This window comes from Lagopus muta, chromosome 18 (genome assembly GCF_023343835.1).
Source record: "Lagopus muta isolate bLagMut1 chromosome 18, bLagMut1 primary, whole genome shotgun sequence".
Classification (NCBI taxonomy): Eukaryota; Metazoa; Chordata; class Aves; order Galliformes; family Phasianidae; genus Lagopus; species Lagopus muta.
This window is the reverse complement of record NC_064450.1, coordinates 8,665,880-8,678,661: the sequence shown is the minus strand read 5'-3', so window position 1 is coordinate 8,678,661 and position 12,782 is coordinate 8,665,880. Positions and strand designations below refer to the sequence as shown.

At 45.8% G+C, this 12,782-nt stretch overlaps 1 protein-coding gene across 2 annotated transcripts in view; it reads left to right on the top strand.

The window, feature by feature from the left end:
* The window catches only part of RAB11FIP4 (RAB11 family interacting protein 4), an 88,409-nt gene that overhangs the window by 34,344 nt on the left and 41,283 nt on the right, over positions 1 to 12,782 (top strand). The window lies entirely within an intron of this gene.

The following is a 12,782-nucleotide window of genomic DNA, read 5'->3' as shown; positions in this document are numbered from 1 at the left end:
CTGCAGAAGGGCTCTGAAGACTTGTTCACCTGTGAAGTTTGACTAATTTAATTAGATACAATCAGTGTTTTTCACTTGTGTGGTGCCAGCGAGCTTGTACAGGATGACTCCCTTCACAGCCAAGCAAATAGTGAGGCTTGTAACAGCAATGCTAATCAAATCCTGAATTCTCTGAGGCCAGCTGACAGTTACCCTGTGTGAAATACAGCTTAAATCAGTAGGGAAGACCTGTTAATAGTCGTGAATCTAGGAAGCAAAAGTCTACAGGTCAAGAGCTGCCCAGCTACTGAGCCGAGAAGCTCAGCAGAGGAAGCACCAATCACCATTGCAGCTCTGACACATCTGGCTGGAAAATCAGACTACAAAAAAGAGTTTCACGTTGACTAAGCTGTGGAGAAGAGATCCTCCCATTACACACATATTTTGTGTGCTGAAAATTTTAGTGAATCAGTGTGGAAGAGATTGGGAACTGAGGCCAAACAACAAGCCTGAAATCCAAATGTGTCGTGCTGGTGCCTTGGTGTTAACAGTTGGACTGTGTGCAGTGCCATAGCTGTGCATGCCTTCCCACAGCATGCATAGGAGAAATCCTCATTTCTACCAAGATCCTGATTTCCCATTTTCCTGGTACTCCTTTGTGAATAGCTGGGTTCAGCACTTAATTGCTGGAGCATGTGGTGGGAGGTGTAAACGCCATGGACCTTGTCCTTGGGCCATGTTATCTGCACTGCTTCATAGCAACACACAAAACAGTTTCCATTTTTTGGGCAGAAGGTAGAGAAATTGCCTCACCTCAGTGCAGAAGATGTCTGTCACAGGACTGAAGGACACCTCTGTGACTGCAAACAAAAGGGCAGAATTTGGCCACAAACATTTTTCATGGACAGAAGTTGCCTGAGCTCGCTGTCTCTTTTCACTCGATGAAGATGACAGGCTGGCTTTAGAACCTGGGTGGTAGAGGGCTGACAACACTGTGTCTGCTTGTTTCTGAAACCGTATTGTTTTGTAACTGGTGACATAGATACCCGCAATGCTGTTGCTTGGTAACCTCAATAGATACCATAAACCAAACTCCCTGTTTTGCAAGAGATGATAGAGACTATAAAAATGCAAAGCAGTCTCTCTGCAAACACTAGATGTTTTCCTATTGCTGTGCAGATGTTGCTGGCTCGTTAGAAGGCAGGTGGCATGGCTGTTGGGTCTCTATTCCTCTGGGAGTTGCTATTAACCAAGGACACACTGCAGAGAAGGTGCTCGAAGATGAGCTAAGAGACGTGGCTGCAAAGCTTCCCAGCAGCCAGAAGAGGTGGGAGCTGTGTTTGCTGCTAATGCTGAGAGCAGCTGTTGGCATTCCCTTTTGCATCCTAGATTTGTGCCTCTGGGAGAGGAACAGCTAGCTGTCTGCCCACTTTGGGTCGATTCAGTGTTTGTGTGGCCTCTGAGAAGTGGTGGTAAGAGGACAGGAAATGATGCACGATGTATTGCTCCACGCTTATCTCACAGCTCCTCTGCACAGCTCTGCCTTCCAGGAAGAGCATCTCGGTTACCTGCAGTTTCCAGGTATTTCAGGTGCAATTCAGAAACTGTTCACTAGATGTCAGTTAAGGGCTGGGAGAAGGCAGAGAACAGGCTGCGTTAAGGAGCCCTCCCTATGGGGAAGGAAGATGAACTTTTCCATAGAGGAAGTTTTCTGAGGCCTGGGTGGATTTGAGGTTATCTCTGAATTTTGTGCTGAGCTCCCAATGAAGAACTTGCTGAGAACATGAGCTCACTCTGTGTTTCCCAGGCCTTACTGAGTGTGAATTCCTGTAGTCGAGCTTATGGGCAGCTCCCAGTGGCACAAACTGCATTTGCCTGTTAATCTGACGTTCATCCCAGTACACCCTTTGCACGTCTGTCTAATTCTCAGGTGCAGCCAGGAGAAGGAGGCAGCAGAAGGACCATCTGCTGTGGTGGCACAAGTAGGTACTTTAAAGGGAATGCATCTCTTTTATTGCACTTGAAAGGCTGTGCTTAGACAAAGGCAGATACTGAGCTGGTTTGTTGGTATGCTGTCTCTCTGCATTCATGATGTGATTTAGGAGTGAGAAAAGGAAGAGGAGACGTAATCCTCATTTACATTATTTCTCCTCTCCTCTGCTGTCACTTTGACTTTCTCTCCATGGGCTTATTGCCTGTGCTGTAGCTTTCTGAAGTCCACAGTGAAGCAGAAACCTGAGGACGTGAAGGTAATGCCAAGAAGTGGGATGAGGTAGAGGCAGGAGCCACAGTAAGGTGCTGAACTCATCAGCCTGTTTGTGTATTTCAAGTCAAATGGGGGAAGATGAAACTGACAAACCTCAAGCCTTTAATTGAAACCAACTGAATGCAATTTAATTTAAATTGATATGCAGAATCCTCACATACCACTGGGACATTTCATTTGACATTTTTTAAATGGTCTGTTTTTATCTATCTTTTTCTTTAGTGTAAACAAGAACAAAAACTGATGAGCTTTTAATATCTAAAACCTCTGCCCAAAACAGAAGGAAAAAAATATACTGTGTATGCAATTTAAACTGCAAAGGCCATTCCATGGAAGGTTTTTAATGGCCTATAATGAGAGGCTGTGTCAGGATGGTATTTCAGGCCAGCACAGAACTCATCCACTGAGCTCAGGTCTGTTGGGGTGTGATGCATAAATAGCAAAGAGCAGCAATTGGGTGTTACAGGATTCTCATATTAAAGGGAAGTGTCTCTCTGACTCAGCCCTGAGTCAGACTGCACACAGTATGTGAGTGCATGCAGAGAATAGGAAACTCCTGTCAGATTTGAAACAAAATGTTTGAGTCCCTGCTCTGCCATACATCCTTGGTGACTCTTTCACAGAGGTAGAAAAAGAGTTTGTGAGATGCAGCTGTGCTGGGAGAGGTGGGTTAGGAGGGACTGGGAGCTTCTGCTGAGCTTTTCCTTGGGCTGCAGTGTCAGGAGATGAGGTGATCTGAGTTAGCGCCTGTTTGTGCCGCTGCCAACCTTGTGCTTACACCACGGGGTTCTGGCACTATGCGGGAGAAGCTCATGTTACTACTGCTACTGAAAGTCCTCTAGGGTGTTAAGGAAGTGGTTATAAACACTAGGGAAGCAGGTTTCTTCTGCAACAAGCTACACAAGTTAGCAGCTGTAGAGCCTCTCGGCTCCAGGACCTGTGAATACTCCCACATTTCTGTGGGTGAATGGAGTCTGTTGATTTGGTATTTTGGGTCTGTATTGTGGTCTGTTTGAGGTACTGCATCAGCAACGTGCTGTCAGTGTAATTCCTGTCTCTTACAGCCCTTAGAGGGAAAATAGAAAAATGCCCAGCGTGTGGCAGAAGCCAGTCTATCCACCCCGAATTCTTCCCACTGTTTGCTGCTGTAGCCAAAGCCAAAAGTCTGTGCAGGATTTGCTCCATAGCAAGTTTCTGCAAGCTCCTCAGAGCCCTGGACAGCCTTTGGAGATGAGAACCAACAGAAAGTCCACCGCTGAAGTATCTGAGTGAAAACCCAGACCCAGATTCAGGCAGCTCAAACAAAGCAAAGTGCCTGTGTCTCGCATTTCTGAACAGCTGGCTCTGGGCCCTGCTGGGCGCCTGGCCAGCTGGGAGCAGGGAACTGGGCTGGCTACATCCGCATCTCTCTGGCCAAGGTTTGTGTTGCAGGCTCAGGGAAAGAGTTGCCTGGCTTCAAGTGCTCTTCTGTCTCAGCTCCTAAGTCAGAGGAAAAGGGAATCGGCAAAAGGAGTTGGATTTTTCAGCACTTCACATGGCACGTTTTGGCTGTTCAGATTGGAGTGGCCATCCCCTGATTTGGTAACAAGAGCAGGTTGAATGAAAGATTTGAGAGCCTTCTCCCAGTGAGACCAGGCAGCAGCATACCTCACCAGCCGCTTGTGAAGAGCAGGGTAGGTGTTCTTATAGATGAGGAATTCCTTCGTCTGAAATCTGTGCCCAAATGCCGTACGTGCAAACCAGTGGAAGAGCCTTTGTAAGATGCAACGATCCCAGGGTCCCTGTTTTAAACAAGACCATTTGTTTCCTAGTCACTGGTCCTGTATTCAGTTGCTGATTTTCCTTTTTTTTTTTTTTTTTGCTGCTCACATCTGTCAATAAGAGTGACTCTGCCTCTTAACAAGGTGCAGAATGATTGCTGCACGTCAGAGAATGAGCTGCCTTCTGTGTCCTGCATGTGTTCGCTGCCTGCCAAGTGATTAATTACACTGTATGAACAGCAGAAGAATTGTTGAAACATGACAAATAAATCGTGTTTGCCTCTGGGATGGATTTGGGACTACTAACTGATCCACTTCTTTGAAAATATTTTCAGTAGCAATTAGGAGTCCCCCACTGGCTTCAGAAAAGTCAGAAGTCTGTTCTGCCCGGTTTGGGTGTTATCCACCATGGAAATAACAGTCAAGGAATTGTACTAGCTTGATGCCTCAAGTTAAACCAGATCTTTCCCAAAGAAAGCACCACACATCCTCCACAGCTTAACTGTTGATAAGGTTTGTTTTGTCTTTGGTGCAGACTTGGCAGGGCTGAGCTCCCAAGAAAATGTCTTTCCATGTGGATCACAAAGGTCCGTGTGTGCTGGATGTACTGACCTCACTGTGCTTCCTTCTGGAAGCTGAGGCAGTTTGAGTGAAGGATATCAGATCTCCCATCTTAGCAGGAGCACAGAAGCGAAGTTGTGAAGTTGGAAATGTCTTCTAACTGATAGCAAATTGAAAAACACGACCTACGTGGTAAGGAGGAGCAGTGTTAAATACAGCAAATTGAAGCTTTATTTTTTTCTGTTTCTTATCAGCCTCCAGTTCTCTCCACCACCCACACGCTCTCAGTCATTCTTGGCTCCCCTTGTGCTTCTGGCATTGCAGATGCTCAGCGGCTGCCTCCCTGTGCTGGGGGTTCTTGAGCTGTTCGTGCTGTGCAGCCATCAGCACAGAGCATGTTTGTCATTTGCTCCCCTTACCAAGGCGCTGCTGGGCTCTCCTGTCCTGCTGTCACTGTGAGACCCATGCTGTGATTAGGGACAACCCATCCAAATGTCTCTCCTCCAGAAGCTGGAGGCTGGATCTTCGTTCCTGCAGTAATCAAAACTTAGGATGTCGATATATTCCAATAGTTCAGCTGGGGAAGTACTGCTCTGTCTCGCATCTCCCTTGGATGTGTTGATATAGAAATCTGGCTTATGTTTGATGCTCCTAAATCTGCCAGATTCTCCTTCTCCTCAGCTTTTTATTGCATCCCATGGGACAAGAGTGCAGTCAGCATCTTCAGGGACGATGAGGGGGCCCAGCCCAGGGACTGATCCCAGCCTCTGCTTCTCAGTCCCTGGTAAATCTAGGCCCACACCATGGCATTCTTTCTGAGGCGTTTGTTGCCTGAATTTCCTACTGGAAGAGGTTTCTAAGCTCAGCTCTGTTTGAAATCTTCATAAAGCACAGCCATGCGGTTACAGGCAAAAATCCCCATGTTTCTAGGTTGGCTGAGGTAGGACTGTACATAGGTAATGGTGTGTTGTCAGAGATTAGAGTTTTGTTATAACCTCTAAGGGCAACACTCAGCAGCTCTTTTTTCCTCTATTTTCTCTAGAGCATCAGAAAGCAATATTAACTACATCTGCCAAGAAACCCCCAGTGAACAATTACCAAGAGCAATGAAAAGCACAGCGTGCTTCTATTTGAGACTAATTTACATGGAAATTGCCTGCTTTCACCTGGCGATGTTCAGAATTATATTTTATATGCTTGTGCATACATACAAAGTGTTCTTGGTACAAAACACCTGCATAGAAATGTGTCTCTCTGGCTGCTCAGACTGACTGCAAAGGCTGTCCTGGTGAGCTGCTGTTCAGAGGAGGAGCAGATTTGCACTCGGGGTAAGGGAGATGTCCTCCAACAAAATAAATGCTGACTCCTCCAAAAGCAGCCTTAAAGGAGATTGTTTGAGGATGTTTTCTGTTTCAAAAGCAGTTTGAATTCTGTGATTTGGTGGAACATCACACACTGACGTTTTTAGAGGAGAAATTACTTTTCCCTGGACTTGTTTCTGCTTGGTTGCTGTATTAAAAAACAACCTTAAGGTTTGACCTTCTCATCCTGAGCTGGGACAAGAAAATATTTTGAAATCTGGGTGCTCCCAGGCTTGGAGGAATGCTTTCCAATCCGTTCTTTCCATGCTCCTCCAGATTCAGTCCACAGTCTGAGGCCTGAAGGACCTGGGCTGGGGAGCTCGAATCAGCAAGGGAGCAAAACATCACAACGTTGTTCCTGGCCCCAGCAGGGTTGTTACCTTGCACATCTGCACCTCGTGTTATCCACAACTGTATTTTGTGTAGTTAGTTCTGTTCTTAGCCCAGGTAGGGTTTTGTATTCAAAAGCTTTACTATTTGAAAGCCTGTCACATTTCTCTCTGACAGAACCTATGTTTAAGAGACATTTTCCATCTCATCTGTTCTTTCTTTCCAAAGTATTATCTTCAAGCTTTTCCTCTGCCCATTTTCTGGCTGAGCACATATTTGGGGGTGTTTTTTTTCTGGAATTGTCAGTTGCCATGGCAAAATGTTCCTCCCAGCCATGCTTCTCCATGGATAAACTAAGCTGGGCTGTTTGGGTAGAGACTGGATAACAGCTGAGAGCTGAAAGTTGCTCTCTTTCTATCAGGAAAGTTGCATCCTATTGATTTAATCCTTCAGGTAAGCATGGATTCGGTTTAGTCCTTTTGTCCTCTTATTTGCTATGCTGAGAATCCATCCACATTAATTACCTGTATTGAATAAACCATTATTGATAGAAGCAAGAGAAATACTGTGACAGCACACGCTATGCACTGCTCTCCTGTGAAGAAATACAGCTGCTCAGTCAGAGTGGTGAAGCTGTCCTGATTCTGAAATACAGCCTTCTGGGGAATGTCAACATGTCTGTAATAAAAGTAGCCAAATGAGAGGTGGTGTACATAGCATTTGGGGGTTCTTGGCACTCGTGTGACGGATGAGGGTATCTTTGCCCTTCAGTTCATGAACTTGAAGCTTACTCGCTCTTTATTTGCTTCCCGTTCCACCTCGTATCTTTTTTTTTTTCTGTTGGGAAGATTTGTGCTGCGTTTATGGAAGATACAGGACTACACAGCGTTCTTTGCATATATTTGAGCAGGAAGGCGGTGCAATAGAAATGTAAGGTCTTCTGTGGACTAAGAATGATGGTCTAAAGTAGGTTTGGATTTGTTTTATGATTTGTCTGTAGTTAGGAGAAAAGCGTGCAGATACGTAAAAGCTGTCTGATAAAGCCAAGGTTCCAGGTGGTTATGAAAGAGCAGAGAGAAAGCCAACCACAAAGAAATGTTCTAACTAAACAAAGCCAGTGGAATCCCTCCTTGCATGAGCAAACAGAGAGAATTTCCCTGCTTCTTTTCTGCTTTTTAGCCTCTCTGATCAGACTGACAGCAGTGCGTTTTGTTGGAGGAAGCCTCTCTCATTTCTTCAAAACAAAAGTGCTTCATATACTGCCAGGAATTCTCCCATTTATATTTGAAAAAAAAAACATATTTAAAAATCCTCCCAGGGTGAAATCTTATGGACGATATTTCCATCACACAATTACTGCTGTGCTGCCTGCAGTGCTTTACAGTTCAAATACTCCATTTCAGTAGCTTCAAGAATTGCCACCAAAATTACCAATGAAGTTAAGGAAATTTCTTGATGCTATTCTAGCTGCGAAAGCTTTGGGATGCCTTTCCAGGTTCCTTGTCCTCACATTTGACACCCAGCTCTTGAAAAGCCCCAGATCCCCTCAGAGCGGTGGGCTTTGGCCTCCCCAGCTCCATGCCCACTGCTGGCTCTGCACTGCTGGTGCTGCCCAGGGCCAAAATGGTGTGAACTGAGCTGATTAGACTTGCACTGTAGCACTCAGCTGTGCTCACAGAGCTAAAAATTAGATCTTGATTATATTCTAATTTTAGAAACTGGAGGAGGATCAAAATGCATTTTTTTACATGGTACGGTGGGGAATTTATTAGATGGGGTAAAGGTGTGCATTTCCAGTAATGCCACACATCTGGGCTGTGATAAGCAATTTGTAACTGAACAGGGAAGTAAAGTAGGCCAGACTGCAAGAGAGTATCCACAAACTGCTCCGGAGGGATTTGCGCTGCACTGCCTCCAGCCGCTGAAATAACAGCATGAAATTGCCATTAAAAATTAAAAGGAGATACGGGCTACTTGACCTTCTTCTAATCAGGGACACAGAGGCCATGTCTGGAACAGAGATGCAGAGAAATGCAGCTTCTGTCAGGGAGTGCCATGCCAAGATGAGCTGCTGAGGTTTGGAGCGCAGGGCAGCAGGAGCGGGCACTGCTGCTCCGTGCGCTGCAGAGCCCAGCTGGGTGTGCTTCCAGCATCTGGCCAAACAGATGACAGTTTTTCCCCCTTTTTTCAACTATTACATTCCCTAAGTTTACAGAAATCCAAGGAAGGCTAATCAGGCCCTTGAGAGGCTTTATTCATCGGGAGCTTTGCTGTTTGGCTCACTGTTTTGTATGGGCTGATATTGACTGTGGTGTCAGCTGGGGAACGGGCTGTGAGATACTGCAGCTCCTTTGGGTGAGTGTGTGCCCTGGAACTCAGGCTTGTTTTGGTACAAGGCGTTATGATAAGCTGCTGGCAAGATTAAAGTGGAGTAATAATGTAGCCATGGCAGCGTTGATACAGGGTTGATGCAAATAAGGAGTGTTTGGGGCTGACAGCACAAACCTGGCAGCCTGCTCTCTGACCAGCAGGGCTGGGAAGTGTTTGGAAAGGAAAGGCATTAATAGATACAGTAAGGTTATAAAAAGGTATATTGAAAAGGCTGATTCCTTGGAGCTTTTCCCAGCCTTTGTCAATAGGGCTGTGATAACAAGCAATTTGTCTTTGCAAAGGAGTTTGTTTTGTTCCTGGTTGTCAGAGGACAGCTAACCCATGTATTGTACAGCTTTATCCAGCTATTTTGGTAAAATAGTGCTATATTTAGGTAAACTTTCTTGCCCATTGTAGAAATACATTCATAACACTGTATAGAAATCCTAACCTTATTTAAAATTGGAGGAACTTTTAAATTGATACAGACACAATGTGCTCCCATCATTTCCCAGCTGCAGAGCAAGAGACAGAACCTCAAGTGTTTTTGCCTAGCCCCCACAAGAAGCTTCCTTTAACAGTAACTGTTCCATATTTCTTGCTGGCACGTGCAAGTTCAAAGGCTTATTGCACTTTGTTGCTCCCATCAGTTTTTCATTACCGTGTCCTTGAAGGTTAACCTCATTGAGGAAGATTTGTTGGGGTAACTGGGGCAAGTGCCTTCTGTCTTGAGATGGACCACATGGCTGCAGTGCCCCAAGGAGTGCTCACAGGAGGCAAGGGAAAGGTGGGAACCAGGGCATGTTGAGGAACCATTAAGAACTGTTGGTCAGATACTTTGGTGCTCCTGTATTGTTAAAATGAACCTGTAGAGACGTTTCCAAAGAAAGATTTGTGAGTTGCTTTTAATCCTGTGGAAAAGGGAGGAGGAAGACCTAAATAATGAATGAAGTCAGGATTTCATTGCGTCTGTGAGGTCTGATATGAGCAATGCATGGCACTGTGTGAGACTAATAGATAAAGTTGGCTTTCATAAACATTTGTTTACCTCTGAACTCCCCAGCATGAAGATAACAGCCGTTCCTTTCTGAGTCACCAGCTCTGGGAGCTGCCACAGGTTTCTCATCTGTGAAGCTGTCAGTAAGTGAAAGAGTGAAATGCTGTGTTGTATTTCTGCAGTCTTTAGAAACTTCACATGAAACCTTTCTGGCTCTCTTATCACAAAGCCAACAGTGAGATATTACTGAGGCACCATCAAAGGGAGTGTTGTGCAGTGAATTCAGAGCTCTCACCTGTTGTCTGATAAATCTCCTCACCTGTAAAGAAATTCTGAGTAAGATTTCTCTTTTTTTTTTCTTGTGCAGATTACTGCACAAAAGCAAAATGTTGCTACCAGGAAACGTCCCATGTTTTGTTGTAGTATTTGAAGGGGAAAGTCTTTGGACTCGAGTGCCACAGGACGTGCCCTGCCAAGCAGGGAGGTGTGCACTGGCAGCACAGATTTGGGCTTTGTGAAACGAATCCTAGGGCTGGGGAAAGTCCGGGGTCACTTTCTTTACAATTAGTAAAAATGGCTGTTTTTTACCCAAGAACAAAATTCTCAGATGTTTCCTGACTTAGAGCAAGGGCATCACTTGCTGTGCTGCTGGGTGGCACACATTTCCTCTAGCTCATATAATCTCTTCAGATCAAAAACCTGTACAGGAAGAGAGGATTTTCCTGGATTGCATTTGTACAGTGCCATTCATATGGGATGTTGCCTCTCCTGTAGGAGAACAGGGCCTCTTCATTTTAGAATGAAGACATAAGAAAGGGAAGAAACTCTTCTTATCGATACTTACAAGACCAAAATGTTCATGTTTGGTTTGACTCCAGCTCCAGCAGTCTGGGGCTGCCTTCACACTCACACCACTTCCCCAAGAGCTGGTGGTAACAAGAACCACATGGACCCACAGGCACTTCTATTTCCTATGGTAATTTGCCATCTGTAGCTGCTTCACAGATGACGTGGGGTCCCAGAGCTTCCCCCCTGCTGATAACTCTGCCTAACAGGAGCTTTTTTCTGAAAACATCTGAATGCTTCTGTATTAAGTGTAATTAATAAGAAGGGAGAACCGAGCACTGAGGGCAGGGATCAGCGTTTAAGAGCTCTTCAGTATTTTAATTTGACTGGATTACAGAAGCAGAAACTGAAAGGTAACTAGAGGTAGTTTCCTCTGTCCTGAAGTGGTAAGGAAGCCACACTGCGTACAGCACAGGAAGGGTTCTCATAGTGGGGGTGAAATCTGTCACAGATCTGTGCAGAAATGTGAAACTGTGGGGTTGGAGGCAGGGTGTCCGTGCCTGACCTATCTCACCTGCATCAGTGCACAGCCCAGGCCTTCTGCCAGCACTACAGTCATAGAATCATAGAATCACCAGGGTTGGAAAAGATTTCCGAGCTCATGCGGTCCAACCATCCGCCAGCATTGCCCGCTGTACCATGTCCCTCAGTGCCATGTCTGAACGATTCTTGAATGCCTCCAGGTACAGGGACTCAGCCACCTCCCTGGGCAGCCTGTTGTAGCACCTGACCACTCTTTTGAAGAACTGTTTCCTAATTTCTGACCTGATCCTCCCCTGGCACAGCTTGACGCCATTCCCTCCAGTCATACTGACAAAGTCTGGGTTCATTCTTGTCTTTGCATGTGTGATGCTTACAAGCACCTACAGGAAGCTAGGGCAGCTTTAATGACAGCATGGTGTCAGTCCTTCCATAGGAGAGCACCAGGACAACATTGCTCCTCCAACCAATTTAAATCTCCCACCTCTCTTCGCTTTGCAAGCTGCTGGGACTTGAATCATGGCTGTCCTGCAGCCCAAGAGGTTCTCCCTGGGTCAGTGCAGCTCCACCTGTGTTGCAGGGCTGTTTCTGCCTACAAAGCTGGTCCTGCTGCAGCTGCTGGGGAAGATCTGGCTTTGTTTCCTTTTAATGCTGTATATTCAAAAGTGTCTGTGCAGCACCAGAGCCACTGACAATGCTGCTGATTACTTCACATTACTATTTAATTAGGATGAAAGATAGAGGATGAGCAGACGAGATTTTTTCAGTTGGGAGACAAATACATGTAGGGAACAATCAGGCTGTTGGCTCAGGCAAGCTTTCATTTTTTAAAAAAAGCAATTGTTAAAAAAAAAAAAGTGGGAGAAGTATTCCTGTCACGTTAGTTGAGGTAAATCAAGGAGCTTGTGCAAAAATATTCTCTGCCTGTGATTGCAGAGATCTAACAATGGGGCAAAAATTGATCACTGTCAACTTCTGAGCAGCACCTTGGGGCTGAGGCAGGGAGCCTGGAGCAGCACTGCAGGGCCCTGTGTGTGCTGCTCCCTGGTGCTCGCTCACAGACTGCTCTTGCCATGGCAATGCACTGCTGGTGCACATTGAAGAAGGTGTCCTGCCTTCTAAGCAGGTCTGCCCCTGTCATTCCCTCTCCATATCAGGCCCAGCAGCCCATATGTGATGGCTTACCTCTGTCACCTGAGGCAGAATGTGGTTCAGATCCTCCTCACAGATAGGCTGAACCAGAGGTTATGCTTTTCCTGGTATGTCTGCACCTGTCAAGGAGATTTCTCGAGGATTGTATTTACACTCTTGTCCCTGAAAGAACTGTGAGATAAATGAAAGGCTGTTTTTTGCAGCTCAGCTTGCTGCATTGTTTGTTGGCCAGGGAAGTCCAGGTTCAGCACAATTATACCTGTTCTGGCTGTTTGGATGGCAGGCAGGCTGGCAGTGCTCTCCTGCCTAGGAATGCCAAGCAGAACAGCCCCCTCTTCTCTTCCTCCCTAGCTCCAGGATCAGTCTGCATTAATGCCTCGTGCCTGAGAGCCACAGACATGTCCTCAGCATAGGAGTTCTGTGAAGTTTGCTAGCCCTTCCACTCTGCTGGCATCATACACTGAGGGTGTTCAAGCTTCCAGCCTAATGGGCATTTTTGAGACGACATTAACTCAGGAAAAGTGTCAGCAAAACCACAGGTCAGACAAGGACATGTTATTATGCACCTTTGAAAACATAGGCAGACATCACATATCAGCTTAGCATGCAGCAATCATTAGTCACTCTGCATAATCACCTCGACCTATTTCTTTTTTTTCCTTTCATAGTGTCACATTTGA